General features: G+C 38.5%; 1 long non-coding RNA gene across 1 annotated transcript in view; it reads right to left on the bottom strand.

Moving 5' to 3' along the window:
- LOC129636176 (uncharacterized) overlaps positions 1–25178 on the bottom strand; it is a 98491-nt gene that overhangs the window by 31602 nt on the left and 41711 nt on the right. Inside the window, exon 2 of the long non-coding RNA XR_008706713.1 lies at positions 231–307. This is a non-coding gene — a long non-coding RNA (uncharacterized LOC129636176). The remainder of the gene's footprint in view (positions 1–230; positions 308–25178) is intronic.

Here is a 25178-nt window from a genome sequence, read left to right as displayed (position 1 = left end):
TTAATTTATAATAGTTTTATCATTATTAGTGGCAATTCTTAGTCATTTAGCAAGACAAATCTTAGAAAAAGTTATAACATGCCAAATGCAGTTTAGAAATATCCACTGTTTGCTTTCTATATGGTGACAATCACTCTCTAAGTAACTATGTATACAGATGATAAATATCTGACTAAAATATTATTATTATTATTATTAATCTATCCTTTAGGTCTACAAGAGCTAGTTACCATTCCTGGGATATTCCTTTTGGTTAAAGATGCTTTTGTTTTCTTGAGACATCAATGTTTTTCCATATCACTGAAGTCTGAAGTACAAGGAAAAAAAAGTTTATTTTGTTTGGCTTCTCACTGCAGTAAAATATAATTTAGCTGAAATAATGTGATTCAATTGCTCATAAGTAAGCTGCAGCTTAAACAATGACAGTTGGACAGTATTTGTTGTTGAGGCTCCTGTTTCAGAGGCAAGCTTTCTTATTGACTCATTTTTGATATATTTTCTACAGATTAAGAGTTTGAAGAAAGGAGCCAAGGAAAAACTACCAGAGTGCTAAACTGAATTCCTATGACATGCCTACTCTTAAGTTCTGATCTCCTTTTCACATACTTAATTTACTGACACCAACTATAAAGTGTGTGTGTGTGTGTGTATCATTTATTTTTCAGTTATCTAGATCCTAGAATCAAATATCTTGACCAGCACAAATTCCAATTAAGTCTGATTATGTTTCTTTGGAAGAGTTAATTAAATTATTTCTTTTAGTGTTCTGGAAGGAAAATGCCAAGCCTTGTGGATTGTAAATGACCTTTAGAACACTTAGAAATTTGCATACATGTGACACACCAGTTTACTGACATTCCTATCCCAACTCTCGGAGACAGAGAAAGAGTAAGTGGTTTTCACTTGAGTGACACTTCTGAGAAAAGATCATTTTCATCATCACCAGCCTCCTTGTGTAAACCCATCTCTGTGTGTTTAAATGTCCTGATAATCTTGTCATTTAATAGCTGTTTTTCTGGCATGGTTATAAAAGTCAAATTGAGAACCCTGTTAGATAGCATCTTCCTAGGAAAAAATAAAGACAAAACCCGAAAAACACACACACACACACACACACACACACAAAACTATACACCAAAGTACATAAACAGGGATTAAGAACTAGCTGTCTAAGGTATTCTTGCCTGGAGAATGGACAGAGGAGCCTGGCGGGCTGCAATCTATGGGGTCACAAAAAGAGTCAGATATGACTGAGTGAACTAACTGAGTGCGTGATCTAAGGTAGACACTGGTTCAGTTTCTTATTGATGTTGTCTGTTGGTGTATTTGGTAGTTGGCAGTGGGTGAGATTTTACTTCCTTAAGAAAATGCTGGTCTTTATACATAAGAGAACTGAACATGTTGCCAAGGAAGCAGAGAAAGGATCATCCCTTTGGTCTTCGATCCACTTCAGTTTGCTCTGACTGTGGCTTCTGCTCTTGGCCCTTTCAGACTTTTGCCAAGACAAAGCTTAAATCCATTTTGTTCTAGTCCCTCAGAATTCAACTCTTTTCTAAGTGAAATCTAACTAGCATTACCAATTAATACTTTCTGATGAAGTAATTTTAAAAATTCAGATAATAATAGATGCCAATAGTCTGCTCACTCTTCAGAGTCTAGAAAGATTTTATCTTTAACTAGTCAATATAAAGGGGTTCCCCTCGCCTCCTCTGAACTGTTATAAGGTTTATTATGTTCTGTCTCTCAGATGCTGCTTTGTATTTTTCCTTAATATTTTCTTGAAGAAATATACTGTCACCATTTTGAGTCATATCAGAAATTATACTGTCAAAAAATGTTTATCCTTTGGACAATTATACAATTATTGTTAATGATGCTGCTATAGTTCAGAATCCTGTTTCAACTCTTTTGAAATTTTCTTCAAAGCCTTTTTTGTAGCACTTTTTAAAAAGGCCTCAATAGTGATAAATAGTCATCTCTTGCAGATAGATTCAATTTTTGGAAGTCGCTAAAAGTCACTCAGAGTCAAGACTAGTGAATAAGATGAGTGATCAAACTGAAAAATGGGATTTTGGAATAAAAACAAAGTTTGACTATAACCTAATAAGACTTGTATTCTTGTGTCATAAATTGATAGTAAGAAGAATTCCTAAACAGAGGTCTGAAACTGAACCATAGGTGTCTTCTTTAAATTGTTGTCCAGACTTTGATGATGACTAGGTGTTTACTTGATGCAGAACTTGAAATAGAAATTGGAACATAAAACTTCCATTTTATAGATGAGAAAACTGAGATTCTGGAAGGTGGGTTTATTTGTCCAAGTTCATCAGACTAAGAAAACCATGTTTTCTTCAATAATGGAATAAAGTATATTTTTAATTGGTAATAGTCACTTCAGTGTATTGATTAAATTAGAAGAGATTTATGTGTTTCAGTAAATCAGATAGAACTTATATAATTAATGAGAATGGTAAGACTTTGTTTGAGATGTAATTTGAAGAGCTCTAAAACCATTCTGTGCTTACAAATCATGGAGCTGGCATCTAGCTCCAAGTGTCATTTGAGTAGAAAAATCTCTTCTAAACTCAGCAAACCTCAAGAAGATACCATGGAGTTTATTTGGCTCAGTTATTCATGAAAGTGTTGATTACTGCAGTACTGAGGATCACACTAATATTTGATTTATTTTTATCTTTCTGGGAATGGATAACTCAATATATTGAGATATCCAATTGCAGCTCCACTTATTAAAATTTTCTTATTTTAAGCTGGAATTGCTGTATTGTCCAGGTATTGCTTCTAGTTCTGACTGCTCTGTGACCACAAGATATATTCAGAATAAATCTAATCGCTCTCCTATGTATTTGAAAAAAAAAATCAGCAAAAAAATACCTTCTCTTCTTGAAGTTAAATAATCCAAATATCCTTCATATTAAGTAATTTCAAAAACTCATCCCCATAAGTGACTTTTATGATTTGAAATTCTTTTAGGAATTTGATACATTAAACTTGCTTTGTCCCTCCTCAAAGCCAAAAGATTGTCATTTTGTCTCTTTAAATGTGAGATCCTGAAATATGCAAACCTTAAGAGCACTTAGGCTGCCCTAAAATGAAACTGAACTGGATTTTTCTTTCAAAGGGGACTGGATCCTCTATCGGTGGTGAGGTTTCCAAAGCAACCTAACTAGAGTCTTTTTGAGAAATTTGCTTCATATTTCATGGTTTTGTGGTTGATAATATGAAGACCAAACAAATCCTGACTTTGACCTTTATTTCATAATATTTTATTTGGATTCATATTGCCTCTTTACTCAAATACTTTATATTATTTTCTAAAGACTTCATATTTCTAAAAGTTTTTCATTTACAATTTTATGCCATTTTATTGCCTTAAAAAAGTCAAGCGTTACTATCTTTTCTTTTGTTTATAAAATATACAGGCATTGTAAAAGTGGAAGCCAGATATTAGGGGTTGAATATTGTATATTATTATGTATGCTATTTAGTAGATATTACTTTTTAAAATAAAGCAACAGGAGAGTCCTTTTTAAGTGTTGTTTTCTAAACTTTATTTTGATACTAGGAATCTCTAAGTAGAATAAAGTTATGAAGAACCTGGTTTGTAAAAAGCTATTCTAAATAGTACAGCTATTTTAGCTGTACTATATAGCTTTATATGTACTATATAGCTCTATACATGGACATTTACACTTGGACTGTAAACATGGACATCATCAGATGGTCAATAGAATCAGATTGATTATGTTCATTACAGTTGAAGATGGAAAAGATTTATACAGTCAGCAAAAGCAAGACTTGGAGCTGACTGTGACTCAGATCATGAGCTCCTCATTGAAGAATTCTGGCTAACATTGAAGAAAGAAGAGAAAACCACTAGGCCATTCAGGTGTGACATAAATCAAATCCCTTATGATTATACAATGAAGGTGACAAATGTATTCAAGGGACTAGATCTAGTAGACAGAGTGCCTGAAGCACTATCGAGAGAAGTTCGTAAAACTGTACAGAAGGCAGTGACCAAAATCATCCCAAAGAAAAAATTCAAGAAGGCAAAATGGTTGTCTCAGGAGGCTGTATAAATAGCTAAAGAAAGAAGAAAACTGAAAGGCAAGGGAGAAAAGGAAAGATATACCCAACTGAATGCAGTTTCAGAGCATTGGCAAGGAGAGACAAGAAGGCTTTCTTAAATGAATAGTGCAAAGGAATAGAGGAAAACAATAAAATGAGAAAAACTAAAGATCTCTTCAAGAGAACTGGAGATATCAAGGGAATATATCATGCAAGGATGAGTATGATAAAGGACAGAAATAGTGAGGACCTAATAGAAGCAGAAGACATTAAGAAGAGGAGGCAAGAATACAAACAAATATTCAAAAAGGTCTTAATGACCCAGATAACCATGATGATGAGGTCATTCACAAAGAATGGGGCATCCTGGAGTGTGAAGTCAAGTGGGCCCTAGGAAACATTATTATGGACAAAGCTAGTGAAAGTGATGGAATTCCACTAGAGTTATTTCAAATCCTAAAAGAAGATGCTGTTAATGTGCTGCACTCAATATGTTAGCAAATTTGGAAAACTCAGAAGTGGCCACAGGGCAGGAAATGATCAGCTTTCATTTCAATCCCAAAGAAAGGTAATGCCAAAGAATGTTCAAACTACCACAATTATTTTCCTTTCACATGCTAGCAAGGTTGTGCTTGAAATCCTCCAAATTAAGCCTCAGCAGTACATGATCCAAGAACTTTGAGATGTGCAAGTTAGGTTCGAAGTGGCAGAGGAACCAGAAATCAAATTGCCAACGTTTGTTAGATAATGGAGAAAGCAAGGGAATTCCAGAAAAACTTGCTTCATTGACTGTGTATGCTAAAGAATTTCTGAGGAAAATTCTTAAAGAGATGGGAACACCAGACCACCTTACCTGCCTCCTAAGAAACCTGTATACAGGCCAAGAAACAACAGTTAGAACCAGACATGGAACAATGGGCTGGTTCCAAACTGTGAAAGAAGTACGTCAAGGCTCTATACCGTCACCCTGCTTATTTAACTTATATGAAAAGTACATTGTTCATCATGAAAAATTCCAGGCTGGAAGACTCGCAGCTGGAATCAAGATTGCTGGGAGAAATATCAACAATGTCATATGAAGATGATACAACTCTAATGGCAGAAAGCAAAGAGGGTGAAAGAGAGTGACAAAGTTGGTTTAAAACTCAACACAGCAATCCCACTGCTGGGCATACACACTGAGGAAACCAGAAGGGAAAGAGACACGTGTACCCCAATGTTCATCGCAGCACTGTTTATAATAGCCAGGACATGGAAGCAACCTAGATGCCCATCAGCAGATGAATGGATAAGAAAGCTGTGGTACATATACACAATGGAGTATTACTCAGCCATTAAAAAGAATACATTTGAATCAGTTCTAATGAGGTGGATGAAACTAGAACCTATTATACAGAGTGAAGTAAGCCAGAAAGAAAAACACCAATACAGTATACTAACACATATATATGGAATTTAGAAAGATGGTAACAATAACCCTGTGTACGAGACAGCAAAAGAGACACTGATGTATAGATCAGTCTTGTGGACTCTGTGGGAGAGGGAGAGGGTGGGGAGATTTGGGAGAATGGCATTGAAACATGTATAATATCATGTATGAAACGAGTTGCCAGTCCAGGTTCGAAGCACGATACTGGATGCTTGGGGCTGGTGCACTGGGACGACCCAGAGAGATGGTATGGGGAGGGAGGAGGGAGGAGGATTCAGGATGGGGAGCACAGGTATACCTGTGGCAGATTCATTTCGATGTTTGGCAAAACTAATACAATATTGTAAAGTTTAAAAATAAAATAAAATTAAAAAAAAAAAAAACCTCCACAATCAAAAAACTAAGATCATGACATCTGGTCCCATCACTTCATGGCAAATAGAAGGGGGGGATTTGGAAGTAGTGACAGACTTTATTTTCTTGGGCTTCAAAATGACTGCAGTTGGTGAAATGACTGCAGCCATGAAAGTAAAAGATGCTTGCTGCTTGGAAGGAAAGTTATGACAAATGTAGATAGCATATTAAAAAGCAGGGACATAATTTTGCCAACAAAGGTCCATACAGCCAAAGTTATGTTTTTCTCAGTAGTCATGTGTGAATGTGCAAGTTGGACCATACAGAAGTCTGAGCACTGAAGAATGGATACTTTCAAGTTGTAGTGCTGGAAAAGATTCTTGAGAACCCCTTGGACAGCAAGATCAAATCAGTCAATCCTAAAGGAAATCAACCCTGAATATTCATTGGAAGGACTGATACTGAAGATGAAGCTCCAATACTTTGGTTGCCTGATGTGAAGAGACAACTCACTGGAAAATATCCCAATGCTGGGAAAGATTGAAGGCAAATGGAGAAGGGAGTGGCAGAGAATAACATGATAAGATAGCACCAACAACTCAATGGACATGAATTTGAACAAACTCTGGGAGATGGTAGAAAACAAGAGGAGCTTGGTGTGCTGTGGTCCATGGTGTTACAAACAGAGGGACATGACATAGCAACAGAATAACACGTTTATAGCAAAATAACTCTTTCTATTGTTGAGTGCTCTGAAGTTTTAAAGTTATCTTTCCTTCAAATCAACCTAGATAAAGTTACTTAGACTTTGTGGACTGCAGTTCAGTTCAGTCAGTCAGTTCAGTCGCTCAGTCATGTCCGACTCTTTGCGACCCCATGGACTGCAGCACGCCACATGGATAGTCCCTGTCTATCGCCCACTCCCAGAGTTTACTCAAACTCATGTCCATTGAGTCGGTGATGCCATCCAGCCAGCTCATCCTCTGTCATCCCCTTCTCCTCCCACCTTCAATTTTTGCCAGGATCAGGGTCTTTTCAAATTAGTCAGTTCTTCACATCAGGTGGACAAATTATTGGGAGTTTCAGCTTCAGCATCAGTCCGTCCAGTGAATATTCAGGACTGATTTCCTTTAGGATGGACTGGTTGGATCTCCTGGCAGTCCAAGAGACTCTCAAGAGTCTTTTCCAACACCACAGTTCAAAAGCATCAATTCTTTGGCACTCAGCTTTCTTTATAGTCCAACTGTCACATCCATACATGACTACTGGAAAAACCATAGCTTTGACTAGATGGACCTTAGTTGGCAGTTACCTCACCTATAAAAGGAGGGTTTGAAAATTAGCTGTGTCAGCCTCTATTTGCATGGAGCAATGTTTTGTACCCTGCAGATAACTGGAGATATTTTCCCAAAGGCACAACTTTACATATTTCCACAAAGTCATCCCTTTAAAACATAAATCTTTGCACAAAATGGTCTTAAAATATTTCACAGGAATTGAAGCTTCAAATTTCTTTTCACTAGTTAAGTGTTATATGTTTTCTATGCTCCAGGTACTATTCCAGATCTGCACATACATCATGACATACATACACAAGAGGTGCCTACTGCCCCCATGGATCTTTTATTTTCATAAGTCAGACTGTATCCATTGTGTAGGTCAGTGACATTTGCTATAATGTAAATAAAAGAGCACCACATGACCCAAAGGAATTGGGATGAACATTTTTATTGCAGAGAAAGAAGACTTCATGGCAACCCACTCCAGTATTCTTGCCTGGAGAATCTCCTTGGACAAAGGAGCTGCAGTCCATGGAATCACAAATAGTTGGCTGTGACTGAGCAAATAAGTACAAGAAGACTTCTCTGAATTGTGACTTTTGATCTGAAACATAAATTGTAAGAAAGAGCAAGAAATTCTAAGGCTTGGTAAAAATAAAGTTAAATATATAATACTTTAAAAATGCAAAGAGATAAGAAAAATTGTTTACCTTATTTATTTTACTTATCATCCAATTGCCTTTCATCTGAATACTAGCTCCCTATATTTATTTCTAAGAACTCACTGAATAGGAAGAAAAGGAAGGTATCCATGTCTAGTGATGCATCCTAAAATTTAAAGTATTGAAGAGTGCTATGCTTTTGATAATTTTGCTATCTCCTCTCTAATGCAAAAGGTTCCAAACAATATCTGGCTAAAGAAATGAAGTTTCATTTTCTTTTCCTTATCTTTGTAGACTGTGCATTCCTATGAATATTCCTAGCATTTAGCAAAACCACAAAGTGTATATTTGTCCATGGTGTCTCTTAATCTTACAATTATTTATGATTTCACCAAATTGTACAATTGCTTCCTGTTATTTAAGCCTGTGATGATTATGTTTATGCGTCAGCTTATTTGAGTGACAGTATCCAGATATGTGGTCAAACATCTTTCTAGATGTTTCTGTGAGGGTGTTTTTTTTATATCTAATTTGTATTTAAATCAGTAGACTTTGAGTAAAGCAGATTGTTCTCCATAATGTGGGCGGGCTTCACTCAATCAACTGAAGGCCTAAAAAAAGAAAAGACCACTTTGAGCAAGAGGAAATTCTCCAGCAGGCTACTTTTTGGATTTTATCTGTGACATTGGCTCTTCTTGATGCTACAGATGACTGCCTTTGGACTCAAAGTGAAACTCTTTCTTGACTGTCCAGCCTGACAAACTCCTCCATCAAATTTTGAACTCACTTAGCTTCTATAATTGCATGAGCCAGTTCCTTAAAATGAACCAATTCTATTGATTCTGTTTCTCTGGCAAACCCTGATTAATATTGGCCTGTTCAAATATTAGGGGCTTCCCTAATATTTGGCTCAGATAGTAAAGAATCTTCCTAAAATGGGGGAGATCTGGGTTTGATCCCTGGGTCAAAGAAGACCTCCTGGAGAAGAGAAAGGCTACCTACACTAATATTCTTGCTTGGAGAATTCTATGGATAAAGCCTCATGCCTTGGGCTACAGTCCATGGAGTCCCAAACAGTTGGATGTGATTAAACGACTAACACTTTCATTCATTCAGACATCAGGCCCAACCCAGGCTTCTTCTCCAAAACCAAGACTCTTATCCTCATTTGTTCTTTCTATTGACTCAAGGTAGTCCACATTTGGATAAACTCTTGAAATAAACCTTAAAGTTTTACCATTCTCAACATTGTTTTAATGAACTCCTTGGAAGGAAGGTCTAATCCTTGTAGAAAAGTCACATATCAATGATGGGCCAAAGGTGCCCATATTCTATGGTCATTTTGTTTTTCTTGGTTTGGTTTTGATTCTATTTCTAAATATACTTTGCTATCTTAGCAAAGTAAGTGAAGTCGCTCAGTCGTATCTGACTCTTTGAGACCCCATAGACTGTAGCCTACCAGGCTCCTCTGTCCATGGGATTTTCCAGGCAATAGTACTGGAGTGGGTGGCCATTTCCTTCTCCAGGGGATCTTCCCAACCCAGGGCTCAAACCCGGGTCTCTTGCATTGTAGACAGACACTTTACCGTCTGAGCCACGAGACTGAGAAGAAGATACAGAGATTTCCCTTCTGCCTCCTGTCCCAAACTTGCATGACTTCCCCCATTATCAGCATCCCCCACAGAGAGGTACCTTTGTTATAATTGGTACACTACATTGACATATCATCATTACCCAAGACTCTAATTTACCCTTAGGGTTCACTCTTGGTGTTTTACATTCTCTATGGGTTTAGATAAATGCATCAGTTTAGTCACTCAGTGGTGTCTGACTGTTTGTGACCCCATGTACTGCAGCACACTAGTCTTCCCTGTCCATCACCAACTTCCAGAGCTTGCTCAAACTCATGTCCATTGAGTCAGTGATGACATTCAACCATCTCATCCTTTGTCATCCCCTTCTCCTCCTGCCTTCAATCTTTCCCATCATCGGGGTCTTTTCCAATGACTCTGATAAATGCATAATGACATGTATTTATCATATAGTATCATACAGAGTGATTTCACTGCAATAAAATTATTCTGGGCTCTACTTATTCATCCCCCTGCCCCAAACCCCTAGCAAGCATTGATGTTTTTACTAGCCCCATAGTTGGTTCCCCCCACCCCGAATGTCATTTAGTTGAATTCATATGACATGCAATCTTTCCAGATAGGCTTCTTTCACTTAGTAATATTCATCTAAGTTCCCTCTGTGTCTTTCATGGTTTGATAACTCTTTTCCATTTGTCACTGAGTAATATTCCACTTCCTGAATATGCCACAATTTATTTATCCATTACTTCTACTGAGGGACATTTTAGTGGCTTCCAAGTTTTGGGCACTATGAATAAAGATGTTGTAAATCTCTGTGTGCAGGGTTTATGTGAGCATAAGTTTTCAACTCATTTGGGTAAATACTATGAAGCATTGCTTAATCATATAGCATAGGTATGTTTAGTTTTGTATGAAACTGACAAACTCTCTTCCAAGCTGGCTATTCCAATTTGCATTCCTTGGAGCAAGAAATTACATTTCCTGTTGACACACATCCTTGCCAACATTTGGTGTTTTCTGCATTCTGGATTTTGTCCATTCTCTTAGGTGCAAAGCGGCATCTCACTACTGATGATATAATGTGGAGCGTATTTTCATAAGCTTACTTGTCATTTTGTACATCTTATTTCATAAAGTATCTGCTATTGTCTTTGATCTACTTATTGGATTGCTTATTTTCTTACTGTTGAGTTTTTATAGTTCTTTTTATTTTGGATAATAATCTTTTATCAGCTATGTCTTTTGGAAATAGATATAGTTCCCAGGCCATGTTTTGCTTTTTCATTCTTTGACAGTATCTTTTGCAGAATAGAAATTTTTAATTTTAATGAAGTGCAGCTTATTAATTTTTTGCTTCATTTTTTTTTTTTTTAGTTTTTTTAATCTAAAAGTCATCACCAAATTCAAGGTTGTCTAGAGTTTCTCCTTTGTTATCTTCTATGCTACCTATAAATTTTATGATTCTGCATTTTGCATTGAGATCTGTGATACATTTTGAGTTAAGTTTTGTGAGGGATATTAGAGTCTGTGTTTAGATTTTTTTTAAAATATGTGGCTGTCTAGATGTTCCAGCTCCATTTGCAGAAAAGACTATCTGTTCTCCATCATTTATCTGTCAAAGTTTATTTGACTATATTTATGTGTCTATTTCTGGACCCTCTGTTCTTTCCTGTTGATCTATTTGTCTGCTCATTCACTAATACCATACTGTCTTGAGTACTGTACCTTTATAGTAAGTTTTTAACTCAAGTTGTATTAGTTCACCGATTTTGTCCTTGTCTTTCAATACTGAGTTGGCCAAAGTTTGCTTTTTAATTGTACCTTATAGGTCAAAGTTTAGCAAACTGAAGCCAGGTTGACTATAACATTTTTAGGAATAAAACAAAATGACTACAAATAAAAGTACAACACTCTTACAAATTTAGGAAAATATGTTTTTAAATGAGACTTAATATTATATAAATCTAGATATATATTTAATGCCTGACAAATTTGGCCTATGCACATTTTTTATTTGATTGCATTGCTTAAGAATAGGGGTTAAAAGTTTCTCTCTGTGGGAAGAGGGGGAAGCAAAGACCTTCTGATACCTCAAGGAACTGAGAGTCATAGAATATGAATTATTTGCTCAAGATAACTCAGTTGAGGCAATGCCAGAGCCAGAAATCAAGTGTTCAGCTGCCCTCTCTTACTGTTTGGAATTCTTATCATTTCCCATGGAAAGCACTGGACATCTTGTTGTTATGAAAGCAACATAAAAAACAGCTTAAAATATGTTTAATCAGATGGCAAAGCATTTTAAAGAAATGTTTCCTGAAAAAGTAGAGCAGAATGCAGTCTGTGCTGTTTCCAGACTAGCAAACACATATACATCTTTCAGGGCATATATTAAGAACCTGGTGGCTTTGGGTGGTAAGAGTGCTAAAGGTATTTGATGAGCAATTCCCCATAACTGGCCTCATCTCCTAAAAGAGAATCTTCTCACTTCTCCAATCAGCCTTGATGATACGCCTGTACTATCTACTCCATCTACATGCAAGTTTTCAAAAAGACCAAGTGAAGACACTGCTTCATGTGGAAACACTGCTTCAGTTCAGTTCAGTTCAGTTGCTCAGTCGTGTCTGACTCTTTGCGACCCTGAATTGCAGCACACCAGGCCTCCCTGTCCATCACCAGCTCTGAGAATTCACTCAGAATCACGTCTATCAAGTCAGTGATGCCATCCAGCCATCTCATCCTCTGTCGTCCCCTTCTCCTCCTGCCCCCAATCCCTCCCAGCATCAGAGTCTTTTCCAATGAGTTAACTCTTCACATGAGGTGGCCAAAGTACTGGAGTTTCAGCTTCAGCATCATTCCTTCCAAAGAAATCCCAGGGCTGATCTCCTTCAGAATGGACTGGTTGGATCTCCTTGCAGTCCAAGGGACTCTCAAGAGTCTTCTCCAACACCACAGTTCAAAAGCATCAATTCTTTGGCGCTCAGCCTTCTTCACAGTCCAACACTCACATCCATACATGACCACTGGAAAAACCATAGCCTTGAATACACAGACCTTTGTTGGCAAAGTAATGTCTCTGCTTTTCAATATGCTATCTAGGTTGGACATAACTTTCCTTCCAAGGAGTAAGTGTCTTTTAATTTCATGGCTGCAGTCACCATCTGCAGTGATTTTGGAGCCCCAAAAAATACAGTCTGACACTGTTTCCACTGTTTCCCCATCTATTTCTCATGAAGTGATGGGACAGGATGCCATGATCTTCATTTTCTGAATGTTGAGCTTTAAGCCAACTTTTTCACTCTCCTCTTTCACTTTCATCAAGAGGCTTTTTAAGGTAATGAGCAGCAGCTGCACTTTGCTGGAGCAGCCGTGAAGAGATACCCCACGCCCAAGGTAAGAGAAACCCAAATAAGACGGTAGGTGTTGTGAGAGGGCATCAGAGGGCAGACACACTGAAACCATACTCACAGAAAACTAATCTAATCACACTAGGACCACAGCCTTGTCTAACTCAATGAAACTAAGTCATGCCCGTGGGGCAACCCAAGATGGGCAGGTCATGGTGGAGAGATCTGACAGAATGTGGTCCACTGGAGAAGGGAATGGCAAACCACTTCAGTATTCTTGCCTTGAGAACCCCATGAACAGTATGAAAAGGCAAAATGATAGGATTCTGAAAGATGAACTCCCCAGGTCAGTAGGTGCCCAATATGCTACTGGAGATCAGTGGAGAAATAACCCCAGAAATAATGAAGGAAACATTGCTTAGGTGAATCCTATTTGTTTCCTAAGGATAAGTGTTGAATGTGAGACTGTATAATATTCAGAGTCTTGCAAATGGGCTTAACTGAGTAGAGAAGGCATTTTTCTCCCTCAAGAGGGGAAACTAAAGATAAAAAGTGCAAACTGTACTCTGGAGAAAATTATATCCAGTTATATACCAATTTGTGTTACTAAATCATAAAACTATAGAAAGCAAAGAGATTTTCCACCTCAGCCCCATCACATCATGGTAATAATTAGTACCACATATGAAATACACAAAATGTGCTTTTTCCTGTGCAGAATTTTATATTATCTGATGTAGTCTTAGTGAAGCTGCTCAGTCGTGTCTGACTCTTGTGACCCCGTGGACTGTAGCCTACCAGGCTCCTCTGTCCATGGGATTTTCCAGGCAAGAATACTGGAGTAGGTTGCTATTTCCTTCTCCAGGGGATCTTCCTGACCCAGGGATCAAACCCGGGTCTCCAGCATTGTAGACAGATGCTTTTACCGCCTGAGCCACAGGGAAGTCACGTAGTCTTAATACCCTAAGAAACTGGAATTCTTATTTTATTTATCTAGTCTAATTTCCCAACTTCCTGCTAATCATCCCTTCCTTTGACTGCTGATAAAGATTTCTTCCATGAATGTTCACTACCTGGCATATGATAGGTACTCCAAATCTAATGGATGAATCACTAGCCTTTGATTTGGTGATATCAACATGTTTATTGAATTATTAAATATTTGATTTGGACAACAAAAATGTCAGATTCTCTTTATGGTTTAAAACTAGCCAAATATCTCAAAATACAGAGTCACCATATTCTCTATCCTTTTAGAATATTAGCCTCTCACAGCCATAAAAATGAAGATATAAATTTAGCTTCCAGGGAAGGTCCAATGTTAATGGGCTCTGATATGAATAGACAGTAAGTGTTTTATACCATTTAGCAACCACTGAATGCCTCCTCTGTGCTTTGCCTGTGTTAAGTAAATTAAGAGATGTAAGAGAAGAGATGGCATGGGATTGGCATTCAAAGGCTTTACAAGTAATTTGGAAGATTGGGTCATTCACTTACAACTATGAGACCAATTCTAATGTAAGGAAGAACAAAAGTGTGACAAATCTATCTTATAATTAAGGAATGGTTCAGAAGTAGGAATATATCAAGACTATTATCATACCAAGTCTTACCAATCATTCAAGCTCTTAAGGCTCATCTAGTAAATCAAGACATTTTGAACTAATTTCACCAACTAAGATATCTTTGCATTGTGACGTTCATCTTCAATAGTTTAACACTACGTGAGTAAACAAAACCTATAGGAATAAGTTTCAAAAAATTTTTTTCTGGCCATGCAGCATGCAAGATCTTAATCCCCAACCAGGGATTGAGACTGCAACCCTTGCAGTAGAAGTGCAGAGTCTTAACTGAGGCTGCCAAGAAAGTCCCTCAAATTTCAATGACATGACTTAGAGTGCTTAAATATAAAACCCAAAATGTTGTTATTGTTCAGTCACAAGTGTTTTTAATTTCATGTCTGCATTCACTGATTTTGGAGCCCAAGAAAATAAAATTTGCCGCTTTTTCCACCTTTCTCCCATTAACTATTAGCTCACAGTCAAAGGCTTTGGCATAGTCAATAAAGCAGAAATAGATGTTTTTCTGGAACTCTCTTGCTTTTTCCATGATCCAGCAGATGTTGGCAATTTGATCTCTGGTTCCTCTGCCTTTTCTAAAGCCAGCTTGAACATCTGGAAGTTCACAGTTCATGTATTGCTGAAGCCCAGCTTGCAGAATTTTGAGCATTACTTTACTAGCGTGTGAGATGAGCGCAATTGTGCGGTAGTTTGAGCATGCTTTGGCATTACCTTTTTTGGGATTAGAATGAAAACTGACCTTTTCCAGTCCTGTGGCCACTGCTGAGTTTTCCAATTTTGGTGGATCATAGAAAAAGTAAGAGTTCCAGAAAAACATCTATTTCTTCTTTATTGACTGTTCCAAAGCCTTTGACTGTGTGGATCACAATAACTGTGGAAAATTCTGAAAGAGATGGGAATACCAGACCACCTGACCTGTCTCTTGAGAAACCTGTAGGCAGGTCAGGAAGAAACAGTTAGAACTGGACATGGAACAACAGACTGGTTCCAAATAGAAAAAGGAGTATGTCAAGGCTGTATATTGTCACCCTGCTTATTTAAATTCGATGCAGAGTACATCATGAGAAACGCTGGGCTGGAAGAAGCACAAGCTGGAATCGATGCCAGGACAAATATCAATAACCTCAGATATGCAGCTGAGACCACCCTTATGGCAGAAAGTGAAGAGGAACTAAAGAGACTCTTGGTGAAAGTGAAAGAGGAGACTGAAAAAGTTGGCTTAAAGCTCAACATTCAGAAAACGAAGATCGTGACATGTGGTCCCATCACTACCTGGGAAATAGATGGGGAAACAGTGGAAACACTGTCAGACTTTATTTTTGGGGGCTCCAAAATCACTGCAGTTGGTGATTGCAGCCATGAAATTAAAAGACGCTTACTCCTTGGAAGGAAAGTTATGACCAACCTAGGTAGCATATTGAAAAGCAGAGACATTACTTTGCCAACAAAGGTCCATCTAGTCAAGGCTATGGTTTTTCCAGTGGTCATGTATGGATGTGAGAGTTGGACTGTGAAGAAAGCTGAGCGCCAAAGAATTGATGCTTTTGAACTGTGGTATTGGAGAAGACTCTTGAGAGTCCCTTAGACTGCAAGGAGATCCAACCCGTCCATTCTAAAGGAGATCAGCCCTGGGTATTCTTTGGAAGGAATGATGCTGAAACTGAAACTCCAGTACTTTGGCCACCTCATGAGAAGAGTTGACTCATTGGAAAAGACTCTGATGCTGGGAGGGATTGGGGGCAGGAGGAAAAGGAGACGATAGAGGATGAGATGGCTGGATGGCATCACCAACTTGATGGTCGTGAGTTTGAGTGAACTCCAGGAGTTGGTGATGGATAGGGAGGCCTGGCGTGCTGCGATTCATGGGGTTGCAAAGAGTCGGACACAAATGAGCAACTGAACTGAACTGAACTGATGAAGTGATAGTACCAGATGCCAAGATCTTAGTTTTCTGAATGTTGAGTTTCAAGAGAGCTTTTTGACTCTCCTCTTTCACCCTCACAAGAGGCTCTTTAGTTAGTTCCTCTTCATTTTCTGCCGTTAGAGTGGTATCATCTGCATATCTGAGGTTGTTGACATTTCTCCTGGCATTTTTGATTCCAGCTTGTGATTTATCCAATCCAGCATTTTGCCTGATTTACTCTGCATATAAATTAAATAAGCAGAGTGAGAGTATACAGCCTTGTCGAATTCCTTCCAAATTTTGAACCAGTCAGTTGTTCCATATCCAGTTCTATTGCTTCTTGACCCACATGCAGGTTTCTTAGGAGACAGGTCAGGTGGTCTGGTATTCCCATCTCTTTAAGAATTTTCCACAATTTCTTGTGTTCCACAGAGTCAAAGGCTTTCATGTAATTAATGAAACAGATGTTTGTTTGTTTGTTTGTTTGTTAAATTCCCTTGCTTTCTGCACGATGTAATGACTGTTGGCAATTTGATCTCTGGTTTCTCTGTCCTTTCTAAACCCAGCTTGTACATCTGGAAGTTCTTGGCTCACGCACAGCTGAAGCCTAGCTTGAAGGATTTCAAGTATAACCTTGCTAACATGTGAAATGAGTGCAATTGTACACTAGTTTGAACTTCCTTTGGCATTGCCCTTTGGGATTAGAATGAAAACTGACCTTTTCTAGTCCTGTAACCACTGTTGAGTTTTCCAAATTTGATGACATACTGAGTGTAGCACTCTAACAACAACATCTTTTCCATCAAATGAAAAAAATGGACTAATGACAGAAGTTTAACTTTGAAAATTCTGAAGATAAATGCTGGCTTATGAAGAATCCATGTTTAACTCATAGCTTTATGTGTCCCCCTCAAGTGCACAAATTCATATTCAGATGCATAATTTAAGAATGTAAATTTCTGAAATTGACCGGTCTCTGGCAGTATGGGCCAGACACAGAAATTTTGTGGAAAACTGAGCTTCTGTTTTGATTTGCTTCTGAAATCAAGCATTGTGGTCCATCTCTGAAATCAATTGCACCACAGAGATTTTATTAATTTTTCTGAGATTTTCTTTCAAACTAGAAATGGTAAATGCCATTATATTTCACAGATATTATAAGTTAACAATTTTTGAGCTTCTGTGGATGTGAGAGTTGGACTGTGAAGAAGACTGAGCACTGAAGAATTGATGCTTTTGAACTGTGGTGTTGGAGAAGACTCTTGAGAGTCCCTTAGACTGCAAGGAGATCCAACCAATCCATTCTGAAGGAGATCAGCCGTGGGATTTCTTTGGAAGGAATGATGCTAAAGCTGAAACTCCAGTACTTTGGCCACCTCATGTGAAGAGTTGACTCATTGGAAAAGACTCTGATGCTGGGAGGGATTGGGGGCAGGAGGAGAAGGGGATGACAGAGGATGAGATGGCTGGATGGCATCATTGACTCAATGGACATGAGTCTGAGTGAACTCCAGGAGTTGGTGATGGACAGGGAGGCTTGGCGTGCTGCAATTCTGGGGTCGCAGAAAGCTGGACACGACTGAGCGACTGAACTGAACTGAACTGAATATTCCTTATTAGATTCTGAAGCGTGGCCAAGAGGGGATACCCCTCACCCAAGGTCAGGAGCAGCGGCTGAGAGTGCCAGACTGCATCGGCACAGGAGCCACCCAGAAGAGCTACCCCATGTCCGAGGTCAGGGGCGGTGGCCAAGAGGAGCTACCGCACGCCCGAGGTCATGGGAGGTGGCCGAGAGGAGCAATCCCACGTCCAAGGAGCAGTGGCTGCATGGGCACAGGAGGGCCGAGAGGAGCTACTCCACGTTCAAGGTCAGGAGGAGAGGCCGTGAGGAGATACCCCTCGTCCAAAGTAGGGAGCAGTGGCTGCACTTTGCTGGAGCAGCTGTAAAGAGATACCCCACGTCCAAATTAAGAGAAACCCAAGTAAGACGGTAGGTGTTGTGAGAGGGCATCAGAGGGCAGACACACTGCAACCATAATCACAAAAAACTAGCCAATCTGATCACATGGACCACAGCCTTGTCTAACTCAATGAAACTAAGCCCATGCCATGTGGGCCCACCAAGATGGGAGGGTCATGGTGGAAAGGTCTGACAGAATGTGGCCCATTGGAGAAGGGAATGGCAAACCACTTCAGTATTCTTGCCTTGAGAACCCCATGAACAGTATGAAAAGGCAAAATGATAGGATACTGAAAGAGGAACTCCTCAGGTCAGTAGGTGCCCAATATGCTACTGGAGATCAGTGGAGAAATAACTCCAGAAAGAATGCAGGAATGGAGCCAAAGCAAAAACAATACCCAGTTGTGGATGTGACTGGTGATAGAAGGAAGGATCGATGCTGTAAAGAGCAATATTTCATAGGAACCTGAAATGTCAGGTCCATGAATCAAGGCAAATTGGAAGTCAAACAGGAGATGGCAAGAGTGAACATCGACATTCTAGGAATCAGCGAACTAAAATGGACTGGATTGGGTGAATTTAACTCAGATGACCATTATATCTACTATTGTGGGCAGGAATCCCTTAGAGTAAATGGAGTAGCCAACATGGTCAACAAGAGAGTCCATAATGCAGTATTGGGATGCAATCTCAAAAATGACAGAATGATCTCTGTTCGTTTCTAAGGCAAATCATTCAATATCATAGTACTCCAAGCCTATGCCCCAACCAGTAACACTGAAGAAGCTGAAGTTGAACGGTTCTATGAAGACCTACAAGACCTTTTAGAACTAACACCCAAAAAGGATGTCCTTTTCATTATAGGGGACTGGAATGCAAAGGTAGGAAGTCAGGAAACACCTGGAGTAACAGGCAAATTTGGCCTTGGAGTATGGAAGGAAGCAGGTCAAAGGCTAATAGAGTTTTGAGAAGAGAATGCACTGATCATAGCAAACACCCTCTTCCAACAACTCAAGAGAAGACTCTACACGTGGACATCACCAGAGGGTCAACACCGAAATCAGATTGATTATATTCTTTGCAACCAAAGGTGGAGAAGCTCTATACAGTCAGCAAAAACAAGACCAGGAGCTGACTGTGGTTCAGATCATGAAATCCTTATTGCCAAGTTCAGACTTAAACTTAAGAAAGTGGGGAAAACCACCAGACCATTCAGGTATGACCTAAATAGAATCCCTTATGATTATACAGTGGAAGTGAGAAATAGATTTAAGGGACTAGATCTAATAGACAGACTGCCTGAGGAATTATGGACAGAGGTTCGTGACATTGTACAGGAGACAGGGATCAAGACCATCCCCGTGGAACAGAAATGCAAAAAAGCAAAATGGCTGTCAGAGGAGGCCTTAAAAATAGCTGTGAAAAGAAGAGAAGTGAAAAGCAAAGGAGAAAAGGAAAGATATAAGCATCTGAATGCAGTGTTCCAAAGAAGAGCAAGAAGAGATAAGAAAGCCTTCCTCAGAGATCAATGCAAAGAAATAGAGGAAAACAACAGAATGGGAAAGACTAGAGATCTCTTCAAGAAAATTAGAGATACCAAGGGAACATTTCAGCAAAAATGGGCTTGATAAAGGACAGAAATGGTATGGACCTAACAGAAATGGAAGATAATAAGAAGAGGTGGTAAGAATACACAGAAGAACCGTACAAAAAGATCTTCAAGACCCAGATAATCATGATGGTGTCATCACTGACCTAGAGCCAGACATCCTGGAATATGAAGTTAAGTGGGCCTTAGAAAGCATCACTATGAACAAAGCAAGTGAAGGTGATGGAATTCCAGATGAGCTATTTCAAATCCTAACCAATGATGCTGTGAAAGTGCTGCGCTCAATATGCCAGCAAATTTGGAAAACTCAGCAGTGGCCACAGGACTGGAAAAGGTCAGTTTTTATTCCAATCCCAAAGAAAGGCAATGCCAAAGAATGCTCAAAGTACTGCACAATTGCACTCATCTCACACACTAGTAAAGTAATGCTCAAAATTCTCCAAGCCAGGTTTCAGCAATATGTGAACCGTGAACTTCCAGATGTTCAAGCTGGTTTTAGGAAAGGAGAGGAACCAGAGGTCAAATTACCAACATCCACTGGATCATTGAAAAAGCAAGAGAATTCCAGAAAAACATTTATTTCTGTTTTATTGACTATGCCGAAGCCTTTGACTGTGTGGATCACAATAAACTGTGGAAAATTCTGAAAAGATGGGAATACCAGACCACCTGACCTGCCTCTTGAGAAATCTGTACGCAGGTCAGGAAGCAACAGTTAGAACTGGACATGGAACAACAGACTGGTTCCAAATAGGAAAAGGAAGACGTCAAGGCTGTATATTGTCACCCTGCTTTTTAACTTCTATGAAGAGTACATCATGAGAAACGCTAGTCTGGAAGAAGCACAAGCTGGAATCAAGATTAGCGGGACAAATATCAATAACCTCAGATATGCATCTGACACCACCTTTATGGCAGAAATTGAAGAGGAACTAAAAAGCCTCTTGATGAAAGTGAAAGAGGAGACTGAAAAAGTTGGCTTAAAGCTCAACATTCACAAAACTAAGATCATGGCATGTGGTCCCATCATGTCATGGGAAATAGATGGGGAAACAGTGTCAGACTGTATTTTGGGGGCTCCAAAAAAACTGCACATAGTGATTGCAGCCGTGAAATTAAAAGACGCTTACTCCTTGGAAGGAAAGTTATGACCAACCTAGATAGCATATTGAAAAGCAGAGACATTACTTTGCCAACAAAGGTCTGTCTAGTCCAGGCTATGGTTTTTCCAGTGGTCATGTATGGATATGAGAGTTGAACTGTGAAGAAGGCTGAGCGCCAAAGAATTGATGCTTTTGAACTGTGGTGTTGGAGAAGACTCTTGAGAGTCCCTTGGACTGCAAGGAGATCCAACCAGTCCATTCTAAAGGAGATCAGCCCTGGGTGTTCTTTGCAAGGAATGATGTGGAAGCTGAAACTCCAGTACTTTGGCCACCTCATGTGAAGAGTTGACTCATTGGAAAAGACTCTAATGCTGGGAGGATTGGGGGCAGGAGGAGAAGGGGACGACAGAGGATGAGATGGCTGGATGGCATCACCAACTCGATGGACGTGGGTCAGAGTGAACTTCAGGAGTTGGCGATGGACAGGGAGGCCTGGCGTGCTGTGATTTATGGGGTCGCAAAGAGTCGGACACGACTGAGCGACTGAACTGAACTGAACTAAAGCTGTATATATGGGCTTCCCCAGTGGCTGAGATGGTGAAGAATCTGCCAGAAATGCAGGAGAACTTGGTTTGGTCCCTGAGTGTGGAAAATCTGCTGGATAAGGGAATGGCAACCCACTCCAGTATCTTGCCTGGAGATTTTCATGGGCAGAGGAACCTGGTGGACTACAATCCACGAGGTCACAAAGTGTTGGATATGACTGAGTGATTAAAACACAAAATCTGTGTATATATTTAAACTATTTGTTTGATAACATATTGTATATATGCATGGAACTATCACAGTCAAGATAAGAAATAAAATATGCATCACTCAAAAAAAATTTTCAGATGCTGTTTTGTAATCTCTCCCTTCTGCCAGTCTTTCTCCTTCCCACTCTCTCTGAACACCAAGATGGCCACTTTTCTGATTTCTGTCACTATAGATCAGTATGAATTTTGGAAAATCTTACATAAAGTGAATAACACAGTAGATTCTCTTTCTAGTCTGAATTATTAGACTCAGAATAGTTATTTATTCACTCATGTTGCAGTATGTTGTAATATTTCATTATATTGATTAGTCATTTTCCATTATATAAATATATTCTCATCTTCCCTGAAAGGTAACTTTATTTTTCTTTAGAGTTTTTATTTTGTATTGGGGTATAGCCGATTAACAGTGTTGTGATTTGTTTCAAGTGAACAGAGAAGAGACTCAGCTGCACATATACATGTATCCATTCTCCCTCGACCCCCTCTCCCATTCAGGCTGCCACATAACATTGAGCAGAGTTCCATGGGCTATAAGTAGTCCTCAGTTAATTATCCACTTAAGATATAACACTGTGCACATGGCCACCCCAAACTAACTATCCCTGCCCCCCATCCTCTCCCCTGGCAACCACAAATATTTTCTCCACAAGTTTGTTCTCTAATTTTGTGTATCTCTTTCTCTTTTGTGAATTGTATTTATATTATTCCTGCCCCGCACACACATGTAATGGATGTCATATAATATTTCTCCTCTGTCTGACTTATTTCACTCAGTATGATAATGTTTAGGTCCATTCATGTTGCTGCAAAAGGCATTATCCCAATATATTATTTACCAGTTGATAAGCATTTGGATTCTTTCCAGGTTTTGGGGACTAAAAAATAAACCTGCTATAAAATTTTATGTATAAGTTTTTGCCTAGGTCTGAATATTTCTCTTTGTGATTGTATCAATTTTTTCTTCCTTTGATTTTTTTAATTAAGTGGGAAAATATTTACAATTGCTTTTTTCTCTGAATGAATGAGGTCAATTTAATGAAATGACTATTCTTATATTTGATAGGCTCCTTTTCATATACTATGTTTTTGTTCATTCTTTTATTTGTAACCTATTTTTGTCTTTTTATTTAAAGTGGGTTTCTTGTAGGTAGTCCATACTTTTGTCTTGCTTTTTATCCAACTAAAATATCTGACTTTTAATTGGAACAGACTATTTCTATTTATTGTAATTATTGATATGATGGGGTTTAACTCTACAATATTGCTACTTGATTTCTATTTGGCCAAATGAGTTTTGTCCTCCTTTTTTAACTTCTTTTGGAATAACTGTTTTTTTTTAATGACACTATTTTATCTCTTTTGTGCCTTGTTAGCTATACCTCTTTGTATTGAGACTTTAGTGGTTGTTTACAGTTTATTTTTAAGATTTCTCCAACTTACAGTAGTCTTCCTTCCAGTGATACTACACCACACATAGCACAAAAATATTTCAATTGTATAATTCTTTCCTTGTGAAATTTAAATTATTTTTGACATTTATATGACTTTATATATGTTTTAATATTTATGCTACATATGCACTTAATATATATTTTCTATTATTTTTGTAATATAGTATATTTTTCTTTTTATAGGTCAAGTTTTTTGTTCGGCATGTAGGACTTCTTTTATCACATCTTATAAGGCATGTATCCTGGTGATGAACTCTTTCGGCTCTTATTTTTCTTTCATTGATGGAGGATGTCTTTTACTGGATAAATGTTTCTCAGTTTAGTTTCCTTTTTCTTTTAATAATTTAAAGATGATTGCCTGTTCTCTTTTCTTTTACATTGGTCCAAACAAGAAATTTACTATTGTTTTATCTTTGTTCTTTCATTCATAATATATTTTCCACCCCAATCCTTTTGCCAGCTACTTTCCAGATTTTTCTCTTAATGGATGGGTTTGAGAAATTGTTAGCTTTGTTCAGGTTGGGACGATCGGAAGTCTCTGCAATTTTTGAATTGAGGTGTTTTGTTTTCATCAAATTTGGAAAATATATGGCCAATATTTTTCCAAGTATTTGCTTTTATTTTTTTTCTGACTCCTTCAGGGATTATAATTATAGCTCAGTTATTTCCATTACCTACATTCTCTTAGGGTTCTCATTCTGTCTCTTTTTATCTTTCATTGTTTCATTTTGAAAATTTTCTTTTGCAGTGACTTTAAATCACTTCCTTCTGTGGTATTGAGTCTGCCATTAATACCATTCACTATATTTTTCATGGTAGACTTTGCAATTTTCATCTCTACTGGTTCCTTTTATGTTGAGTTTATAGCTTTCATGTCTCTTCTTAACATGTTCAATATTTGCTCCCACTTCTTAAACATATCAGATACAATTATAATAACTGCTTCAGTGTCCTGCTCTATCAATTCTATGATCTGTATAATTTCTGAGTCAGTTTCCCTTGATTGATTTTTCTTTTCATTATGAATTTTATTTTCTTGCTTTTTTTTTTTTTTTGCACTCCTAGACTGTAGATTTTCACTTGTCGAGTTCTGAATATTTTTGTTTCTATAGCTTATAAATATTAATTCAGTTTTATTCTGAGATACAGTTATGTCACTTGAAAATATTTTGATCCTTTCAGGTCTTGCTATAAAGCCTTGTTAGATAGGATAAAAAACATTTGTTCTAGGATTAATTTTTCTTTACTTCAGAGACAAAGGATTTCTCTATTGATGCCCCATAAATTATGAGGAATTTCACCCTGGCTGGTGGATACACAAACTCTCTCTGACTCTGTGTGAGCTCTATAGGTTGTTCCCTCTTATCCTTTAGAGTAGTTTTTCTCAGTTGTAGGAAGTGTCCTCATATTCATGTATTCAGCTGAATATTCAATTGGTTTGCTTTGCAGAATCCAAATTGCCCATGTAGCTCTCTCAAATATTCTGCCCTGCACACTTTAGCCACCTGGCTTCCTTGGACTTTCAACTCCATCTCTTCAACTCAAGAATTCCACTAAGCTTCTTCTGGGCTCACAGCTCCTGCAGACTGGAAATCCTCTCTTGGAAGTAAGCAGGGACAATCAAAGGGCTCCTGTCATTTGATCCTTTCTTATGTACAGGAATTACTGTCCTTTATACGTTGATGCTCAGCATCTTGAGAACCACTGTTTCATATATTCTGTCTATACTGCTGCTGCTAAGTCACTTCATCATGTCCAACTCTGTATGACTCCATAGACGGCAGCCCACCAGGGTCCTCTGTCCCTGGGATTCTCCAGGCAAGAATACTGTAGTGGGTTGCCATTTCCTTCTCCAGTGCATGCATGCATGTGAAGTCGCTTCAGTCATCTCCAACTTTGGGTGACCCTATGGACAGCAGCCCACCATGCTCCTCTGTCCATGGGATTCTTCAGGCAAGAACACTAGAGTGGGTTGCCATCTCCTTTTCCATATTCTGTCTA

This window comes from Bubalus kerabau, chromosome 21 (genome assembly GCF_029407905.1).
Source record: "Bubalus kerabau isolate K-KA32 ecotype Philippines breed swamp buffalo chromosome 21, PCC_UOA_SB_1v2, whole genome shotgun sequence".
Classification (NCBI taxonomy): Eukaryota; Metazoa; Chordata; class Mammalia; order Artiodactyla; family Bovidae; genus Bubalus; species Bubalus kerabau.
This window is presented reverse-complemented; position numbering and strand designations above follow the sequence as displayed.